The sequence below is a fragment of the Sprattus sprattus genome (genome assembly GCF_963457725.1).
Source record: "Sprattus sprattus genome assembly, chromosome: 12".
Taxonomy (NCBI): domain Eukaryota; kingdom Metazoa; phylum Chordata; class Actinopteri; order Clupeiformes; family Clupeidae; genus Sprattus; species Sprattus sprattus.
This window is the reverse complement of record NC_137910.1, coordinates 16,518,880-16,527,834: the sequence shown is the minus strand read 5'-3', so window position 1 is coordinate 16,527,834 and position 8,955 is coordinate 16,518,880.

Below are 8,955 nucleotides of genomic sequence, written 5' to 3'. Positions count from 1 at the left end.
CAACAAGACGTCTGACATCTCTGTGTAGGACTGTAGCAGGGATCTTGGGAAGCTTCCTCGCCGCTGATGTTCTCCTACCATGTTCTCCACTGGATGGCTTCTTGATCATAGCTGGATAGCTGGGAAACGTTCTGACTTTGACATCTCTTACGACTCCTTTCTCGTCAGGAAACGCACTGATCACTCTGCCTAACTTAAACTGACCTCTTAAGGCGTTCTGATCCGCAAGCCAAACGATGTCTCCTTCTGCAACATTCCTCTCCTTCGTGTGCCACTTGCTCCTTACAAAGAGATTCGGGCCTGCCAATTGACACCACTTCTTCCAGAACTTATTCACCTCCGACTGGATCACTCTCAGTCTTTTGTAGGGATAACCCTCAAACTGGAAGTCTCCTGGGTCTCCTCTCAAGCTCGCCCGCCCCAGCAGGAGAGAGTTTGGAGTGATATACTCCACACAATCCTCTTGACTTTGTGCTCTCGCATCTACAGGTCTCTCATTGGCTATATTGGCCGCCATGTAGACAAAGGTCTGGAATTCTCCCCATGTGAAGATTCCATTACCACCTACGTTCTGGAGGGCTCTCTTTACAGTCCGCACTGCTGCTTCAGCTGCTCCATTTCTATGAGGTGAGTCTGCAGGATGGATCTTCCAGGACCATCTTGTGCCATTCTTGCCCGCCTTTTCCTCCATTCCTGATCTTTCCAGATTCTCCAGGAACCGATAGAGGTCTTCAAGGGCAGGTTTGGCCCCGACAAAGTTGGTGCCTGGATCAGACCATACCTTGCTGGGGTGTCCCCTCAGTGATGTAAATCGTTGGTAGGCAAGCATAAATCCTTCTGCAGACATATCACTGACAATGTCAGCATGAATAGCTCTGGATGCCATGCAACTGAACACAATACCCCACACCTTCAGCCTCACCCTCTTCTTCACCTCATCTTTCACTTCATATGGCCCAAATAGGTCCACGGCAGTGAACTGAAATGGAGCTGCTGGCGCGGTTCGCTCAGGTGGTAGGTCACTCATTATTTGTTGACACCGTTTTGCTTTCATTTTCCTGCAGATTACACAACTGTCCACTACTTTTTTGACAATCCTTCTTCCCTTAACCACCCAGGCTTTTCTTCTCATCCTCAACAGTGTTCCTGCTATACCCTCATGATTGATATTGTGGGCTTCTCTTGCAAGCAATGTAGAAATCCACGCATCTTGTGGGAGAATTGGCACTAAAGATTTGTCTTCTCTGAAGACCTGAATTCTGCCGCCGCAGAGAAGGAGTCCATCTTCTTGCTTAACCACCACTAACCGGTTGAGTGTAGTGTCAGGAAATGTTGTGCCTTGTTGAGCTGCCAAGCAGAGAGTTCTGAAGGCATACTCACAGTCTTCAACACTGATCGCAAAAGCTTTAGATTTTTCTTTTGAGGGTGATGCCTCCCACTTTGGTTTCTTTGCAGTCTGGTCTTTAAGGCTTAGCCAGCTATCAGCAGCCCGTCTTACCCAAGCAACGACATTCACCAGCCTGGACAAGCAGCTAAATCTCTTCATCTCCAAGAGATTTTTGACGGCTGTGCTGGGAAGTGCTACTCTCAGCGCAACTTCACTCTGTCTCATTTCTGAAACAGTATCATTTTTCACAACAGAGTCTTCAGCTTTGGTGTGGTCCTGGGTGGTGACCCCTCGGCATCTCTTCACTTGACCTCTTGTCATAACTGCTGAAAAGGCCTTCCTCTGCAGCTTACTGATGCTGTCCCTGGCGTCAGTTACCACTTCTTCAGCTGACTTTATTGGCCATTCTTCTAATGGCCTCCTCAAAAACTCCGGTCCACTTTGCCATGTCTCTTGCAGATCCTTCAGGGCAGCTCCCCTTGTCATGATATCAGCTATATTGAGGCTTCCTGGGACCCACCACCAGTCTTCAACTGATGCAGACTTTTGGATTTCTCCTATCCTGTTGGCAAAGAATGTCTGGTAGCCATAGCTGTCTCGCTTAATGGCTCCCAATACTGTCTGGCTATCAACTAGGTGAAACCAGCGCTCTATATCCATCCGACCATGTCTTTCCATGTACTTTCTCAGCCTGGCTGCAAACACAGCACCACAGACCTCAGCTTTGACTGCATCTCCTTTCTGGTCCAGTGGCGTCAGCTTGGCCTTGGATTCCAGAAGTCTGATGTCTATACCTTTGTCCGTTTCCCATCTAAGGTATAGAACAGCACCATAGGACTTGTCACTGCCGTCTGAGAAAGTAATAGCCCACGGTTTTCCTTTCCAGCCTAGTGGTGTAAGGCTTCTATGAAACTTTACTTGTCCCAGCTGTGAATACTCTTCAAACAGCTTGACGGCTTCCTCCCTGAGGCCCTCGGAAAGTGGTTTGTCCCAGGTGTTTTGGGCCAGATTTCCACCTGCTGTCTCCTGGAATGCTTTCCTAACGAGTATGGCACCTTTCTGCTTTAGTGGTGTGACGAGTCCTATAGGGTCATAGAGCCCAGCAACCTGACTCAGCAGTAATCTTCTGGTGAGGGGATCAGGTGTTTTCGATCTCACCTCCTCCATCAATAGGTCTTGGCCTGTTCTCATCTTTCCTCTCCTTCTGGAGAAATTGATTGAAGCCATCAGGTAGAGTTTGTCTTCCTCTACTATATATCCAATACCTAACGCCTTATTGTCCTCATCTCTCAACTGATTTGGCAGGACAAATGTTTTGTGCGTCTCAGAGGGCGTCCTCTTTGTGGGGTCTGCTACTTCCTTTTCCTGCCTCCCACTTTGCGTAGACTGGACCCATGGCTTCAGAGAAAATCCACCTGCTTGCAGAATTTCCTCAATCTCCTTGGTCACTTCGCTCAGTCTGTTTGCATTATTGTGAGATGTTAGGACATCATCCATGTAGCTGTCTTCCTCCAGTACCCTTCGCGCCTCCTCCAGGTGAGAAAACTTGGTGAGCCTTGCAGTTTCTCGCATAGCCAGCTGTGCTATGCATCCAGCAGGCCTGTCACCTATATTCACCCTTGTGATGACATACTCCCCTATCTCTTCGTCTTGCCGGTCTCTCCAAAGGAATCTGTGAAGATGCATCTCGCGTTCTTCCAACCACACAGAGTTGTACATCTTCCTGATGTCTCCTAAGGCCGCATGCACTCCTTTCCTAAACCTGAGCAGGACGGCCCTGATGGGGTTTAAGACGTCTGGCCCTTTGAGCAACAGGTCGTTCATGCTCACTCCTCTGAACTTTTGACTGCTGTTCCACACAAGTCGCACTGGAGTAGTGACTGAGTGGGGATTTGGTGCTACTAGGTGGCTCACATACCAAACTGGTCCCCTCCAGTCTTCAGCCATCTTCTTTGTGAGTCTTTTAGCAGCTCCGCGCCCAACCATCTCGTGGACTTGAGCAGTGTAAGCAGCAAACCACTCTGGTTCCTTACTGAGCCTTTTCTCAGTTCTTAAGAAGGTGGCCTCAACTCCACTTCGGTTATTGGGAAGGCAAGCAGGATCCATTACCCAAGGATACCTCGCATCCCAGTGTGGGGATTTGCTGTGTTCATCCTCCATGATGTATGTAAGGCCATCTTTGATTATTTCAAATTCCCTTTCCTCTGCTAAAGTCATCTCCTTTCCTCCAGGCTGGCAGTTCCCACAACGACATCCACCACATTTTGGCTCGCAGGCTGCACCAATGCTATCCCATTTCCACCACTCAAGGAAGTCACGGTGAGTTGCAGCTGTATGCCTAGCTTCAACAATGGTGTCTTGCATGTGAACTGTCTTGGTCATGAAGGGGACCTCAGCAGGGATCTCCTCATATTTGATGGCAGCTGTTCTCATAGAACGAGCAAAGTGTGTCTTCGACTCATGTGCCGCCATGTTTACTTGCTCAAACAGATCAGGGTGTGCTCCGCCCACTGTCTTTCCAAGAGGGCTCTCCCACAAGACGAGATCTCCCACAACTTTCACCCTTTGTGGGGCAAGTCTCCCTTCTCTGTGACTTATGAGCAACTCAATCTGCTCAGGTCTCCTCAGCTCCTCAGGTTTAACTTCTGGGAAGAACTTCATCAGCTCTTCAGCCCTGACAGCTTGATGAACTTTGGCGATGTCCTTTAGCCCATAACAGATAAGTTCATGGGCCCTCTCAGTTCCCTTGGAGGTTTTGATTCGAACTCTGAGTAGGTATCTTCTTGTGGCTACTTTGGTAGCCATTCCACCCACTCCATGCACAATAAGTGTGATCTTCTCACTCCTAAGATTCAATCTTTTGGCTGCTTTATGAGTGATGTAATTAGTATCTGAAGCAAGATCCACAAGTGCTCCAATTTTTTGACCTGCATTAGCGGTCACTTCCATTAACATCATAATGACAGGAAGTTCTCTCAATCCACTTTCTTTGAGGAGGCTCACCTGGTCCTCAGCTTGACAGCTGACGTTCGTTGAATTATTGGTGAAAGCCCTCCTGCACTTCTCAGCTAACTCAGGGGTAAGTTCACCCAAGAATCTCTTCTGTTCCTCAGTTAAGCTCTTTCTGTCTCGGTCATCTGTCTGAGGTTTCTCAAGTTCGAGCCTCTTGCTGTTCCCTCTTGGACAGAGAAAGAAGTGGTGATCTGAGGAGCCTCTCTTTTTGCAGTCTACATTTCTGCACAGGTAAGTGTCTCTGCAGCCGTCCTCATACTTATGACACCCTAAGCACTTCCTGCATGCACCAATCCTTTTCACAGCAGCTTCCTTTTCTGACAGCTTCAGACCCTTGAACATCTTGCAGAAGAAAATCCTGTCCTTATGTTTCTCATCTCCACAGATAATGCACCCCTCCTCAGCATCCTCTTTCTTGGTGGCTTTAGTTGAGGCATATTTCTTGTTAAATGTCCTTTCTGCTTTGTCTGGCCTCTCTGTTTTGTCTGTGATTTGTAGGTGCTCTAGCCTCTCAAAGATCTCTTCTTGCTTCTTCAGAAAAGCCAATAGCATGTCAAAGTGATTATCTTGAGTGACACCGTTGCTAGGATCCACCATGAACATCAGCCAGTCCTTCTTCAAAAACTCAGGAAGCTTGCTTTCTAAAGACCTCACCACCAATGGGTTTTTGATGGCGCCGGTACTTCCTAGATCTGTGAGATCAGCAAGAGCCTTTTCAATGGTCTGAATAAGGTCTACTACTTTTCTTGGCTGAATTCCTCTGACTGGTTGAATCTTCTCGAGCTCATCAACAATTTCTAGAGCAATGGCACATTTGTTACCATACCTATTTGCCAGCACTCTGAAGACATCCTCAGCTGTGCTGTAAGTCGACAAACGGAGATCTTTCACAATCTTTTCTTCCACGCTATCAAGAAGCTGAATCTTCTTTACCTCTGGTGAACCAGTTGGCTCTCCCTGCTTCTGAAGGCTTCCCCAGTCTGTCCTCCAGCGGTGGAAGTCTCTTCTGCAGCCGCTAAACGTGGGCAGTTTGGTTGGTTTGATTCTCACTACTGGTATTGTTGGTCCAGTGTGTTCTTGCTTCACACCAGCGCCTTGCTTCTCCATATTTATTCTCCGTGCTCTGGCAAACTCACCTTTTCTCATGTCTAGCTCATTACAAGCCACTCTCAGATCCCTGCTTCGCTTTCGAAAGACTTTTTCCTCTTCAGCAGGAATCCATGACACCCAGGCTGCGAATGCATCAGATGATTCTTTAATCAACTTTTCCACTACAGAATGTTGGATGTCAAATCCTTCACAGTTGTTGCCTTCCACAGGTAGTCCATATGTATGCATACAGGCTTTTCTTGCTTCTTCAAAAGCAGCCTCTAGCATCTCTGATCCATATCTGCTCCAGAGGTTGGTTTGAACAATCTGCTTTAGGTCATTGAACTTTTGCTCACATTCATTGTCATATTTACTTAGGTCTGCATCTTGCTCCAGACTAAGCACATTATCTTCTTTGGCTACTAGCTCTGCTTCTAACCCAGTCCTGTAGTCATCATTGGCCTCAATAACTCTCCTTGAATTGGCAGAGAGCTTTTCAAATTCTTGTCTGAGTTCTAACTCAGTTAAATCGCCTGCTTTCCGACTGAGATAGTTAGCTTGCTTTGTGAAGGAGGTCTTTGCAAGCGTCCTATCTTTCTTAAGCTGATCCAGTGTTTTGCCGAGAGCTTCGGCTGCCATTTTGAATTTGATAATGTATTTAGTCAGGTTAACTGATTGGGTTCCTAGTGCCTCTTGAATAGCCTTGCTGTTTAGCAACTCTCCTCTGCATCCACACTCTTGACTCACTGAAGCCGTTAATCTTCTAGCCTTGATGCAGCTCAACTGTTATTAATCAGCATTGGTTTTTAACTGGCGTTGGTTTTCAACTGTCAAGTTATCAGGGGATTTTTTAATTTCTGCCCAAACTTGAAAAAGGCCTTGGCCATCAACAGGGTAGTATTGAATCAACTCAAGACTGTTTCTTCATTCTTCTTTGATTTATTGTAATCATAAATACAAATAAGTCTTTTTAGAGCAGTTTTTTCATAGTCTTTTGATAGGTTGAAAACCTTTACAAGAAACAAACACAAAATATAGCAATCGAAATTAACATTAAACAGATCAGCAAATAATCGGAATTTACCTTACACAGATCAACAGATAATCGAAATTATTATAAAAACAGATCTTACCAGTAGCATCCCTGGAAATGGCCAGCAAATTAACTCCCCATGTATCCACAGTAAACATGTGCTTTGCAAACTCACGAACTACCTGTGCTTCCTACATCCTGGCATTAGGACCACTTACGGTTTCAAAATAAAAGTTCGATTTTTATCTAAACAAAAGTAAATCTAACAGCACACCTCCCACTTGAGCTCCTGGTGCCAGAACCCAAGGAGGTCACGTCACTCTTCCCTGGAGCCGATCTTCCCTTCATTGCTCCTCCACTGGAATCAACACAACAAGACGTCTGACATCTCTGTGTAGGACTGTAGCAGGGATCTTGGGAAGCTTCCTCGCCGCTGATGTTCTCCTACCATGTTCTCCACTGGATGGCTTCTTGATCATAGCTGGATAGCTGGGAAACGTTCTGACTTTGACATCTCTTACGACTCCTTTCTCGTCAGGAAACGCACTGATCACTCTGCCTAACTTAAACTGACCTCTTAAGGCGTTCTGATCCGCAAGCCAAACGATGTCTCCTTCTGCAACATTCCTCTCCTTCGTGTGCCACTTGCTCCTTACAAAGAGATTCGGGCCTGCCATTTGACACCACTTCTTCCAGAACTTATTCACCTCCGACTGGATCACTCTCAGTCTTTTGTAGGGATAACCCTCAAACTGGAAGTCTCCTGGGTCTCCTCTCAAGCTCGCCCGCCCCAGCAGGAGAGAGTTTGGAGTGATATACTCCACACAATCCTCTTGACTTTGTGCTCTCGCATCTACAGGTCTCTCATTGGCTATATTGGCCGCCATGTAGACAAAGGTCTGGAATTCTCCCCATGTGAAGATTCCATTACCACCTACGTTCTGGAGGGCTCTCTTTACAGTCCGCACTGCTGCTTCAGCTGCTCCATTTCTATGAGGTGAGTCTGCAGGATGGATCTTCCAGGACCATCTTGTGCCATTCTTGCCCGCCTTTTCCTCCATTCCTGATCTTTCCAGATTCTCCAGGAACCGATAGAGGTCTTCAAGGGCAGGTTTGGCCCCGACAAAGTTGGTGCGGTTTCAAAATAAAAGTTCGATTTTTATCTAAACAAAAGTAAATCTAACAGCACAACTATTATTTCCTTCTTTCACTCTTCTTTCCTTTCTTCACTCTTCTTTCTTTTCTTCTTCCACCCTTCTTTCCTTTCTTCACTCTTCTTTCTTTCCTTCTTCCACTCTTCTTTCCTTCTTCCACTCTTCTTTCCTTCTTTCACTTTTCTTTCCTTTCTTCACTCTCCTTTCTTCTTTCCTTCTTTCACTCTTCTTTCCTTTCTTCTTTCCTTCTTCAACTATTATTAGTGTGCTTGCCCGAAGGGAAGCACAGTATTGTTATCGTTAAGTTTTCTTTATTTATTCTGCCCGATTTTCTTGCAGCTAACTACTCCTCGCCCGTTTGAGATAGAGACGCCATTCAAACACCGAAATGTCCGGCTCGATCCGGTGCAACCTGCTATGACTTTTCGTGGCGGTACTACTTGCCACTCCTTTTTTATTCCTCTTTTTCATCCCCTTTTTTCTCCATAGACTTGCATGGCAGAGCTCCCTGCCATTATGACATCATAATAGGGTCATTAAACTGGCTTGCAGCTGTGCTTCTCACTGACACCTCCGCCAAATCCAAGGAACCGCATTTTCTCTGTCCCTCTCAATTCAACTTTGAAAAAGAATAAGAGGAACCGTATTTCTCTGTCCCTCTCAATTCAACTTTGAGAAAGAATAAGAGGACCTACAGTTTCTAACCTAGCTACCGTATTTCCACTTCGTTAAGGTGAGTTGAATGGCAGCATTTTCAGTGTACTGACTGAAATTTTAATGGAAACTGATAGTTAGCCGTAGCAGCTAACATATAAATTAACGTTACGTTAACGTTGGAGACGCCATTTTCCTTAATTCAAGTTGTGAAGTAAACCTTTGAAGTAATTCATGAATTTAGTTGTGTGGATATAGTGAGCTAAGGCTTGTATTCCCACTACGGTAACGTTAGCTGTGTTAAGCAGAGCTATCCTAGCTGTGTTAAGCAGCTGTAACATCTGAGTACGGGGCTAAAGGCTAACTAACACTACGTAACGGGAGTATCCACTGGCAGTTTCAGCTAGCCGTAACGGGGGATCATTTTCCTTAATTACAGTGCATGAAATGCCCTGTATTGTTATTCCTAGGCTTCTTCTTCTTATTCTTGTTACCTTTTTCTGCGATTAATTCAGCCCGAACCGCTAAACGTAGAAACTTCATTCAAACTTTGTCGCGTAGGTCTTGTAAAGGACACTTATGCTATGTATTTTTCACTTTTCTAAACTTTATACTTTTTAAGTTAT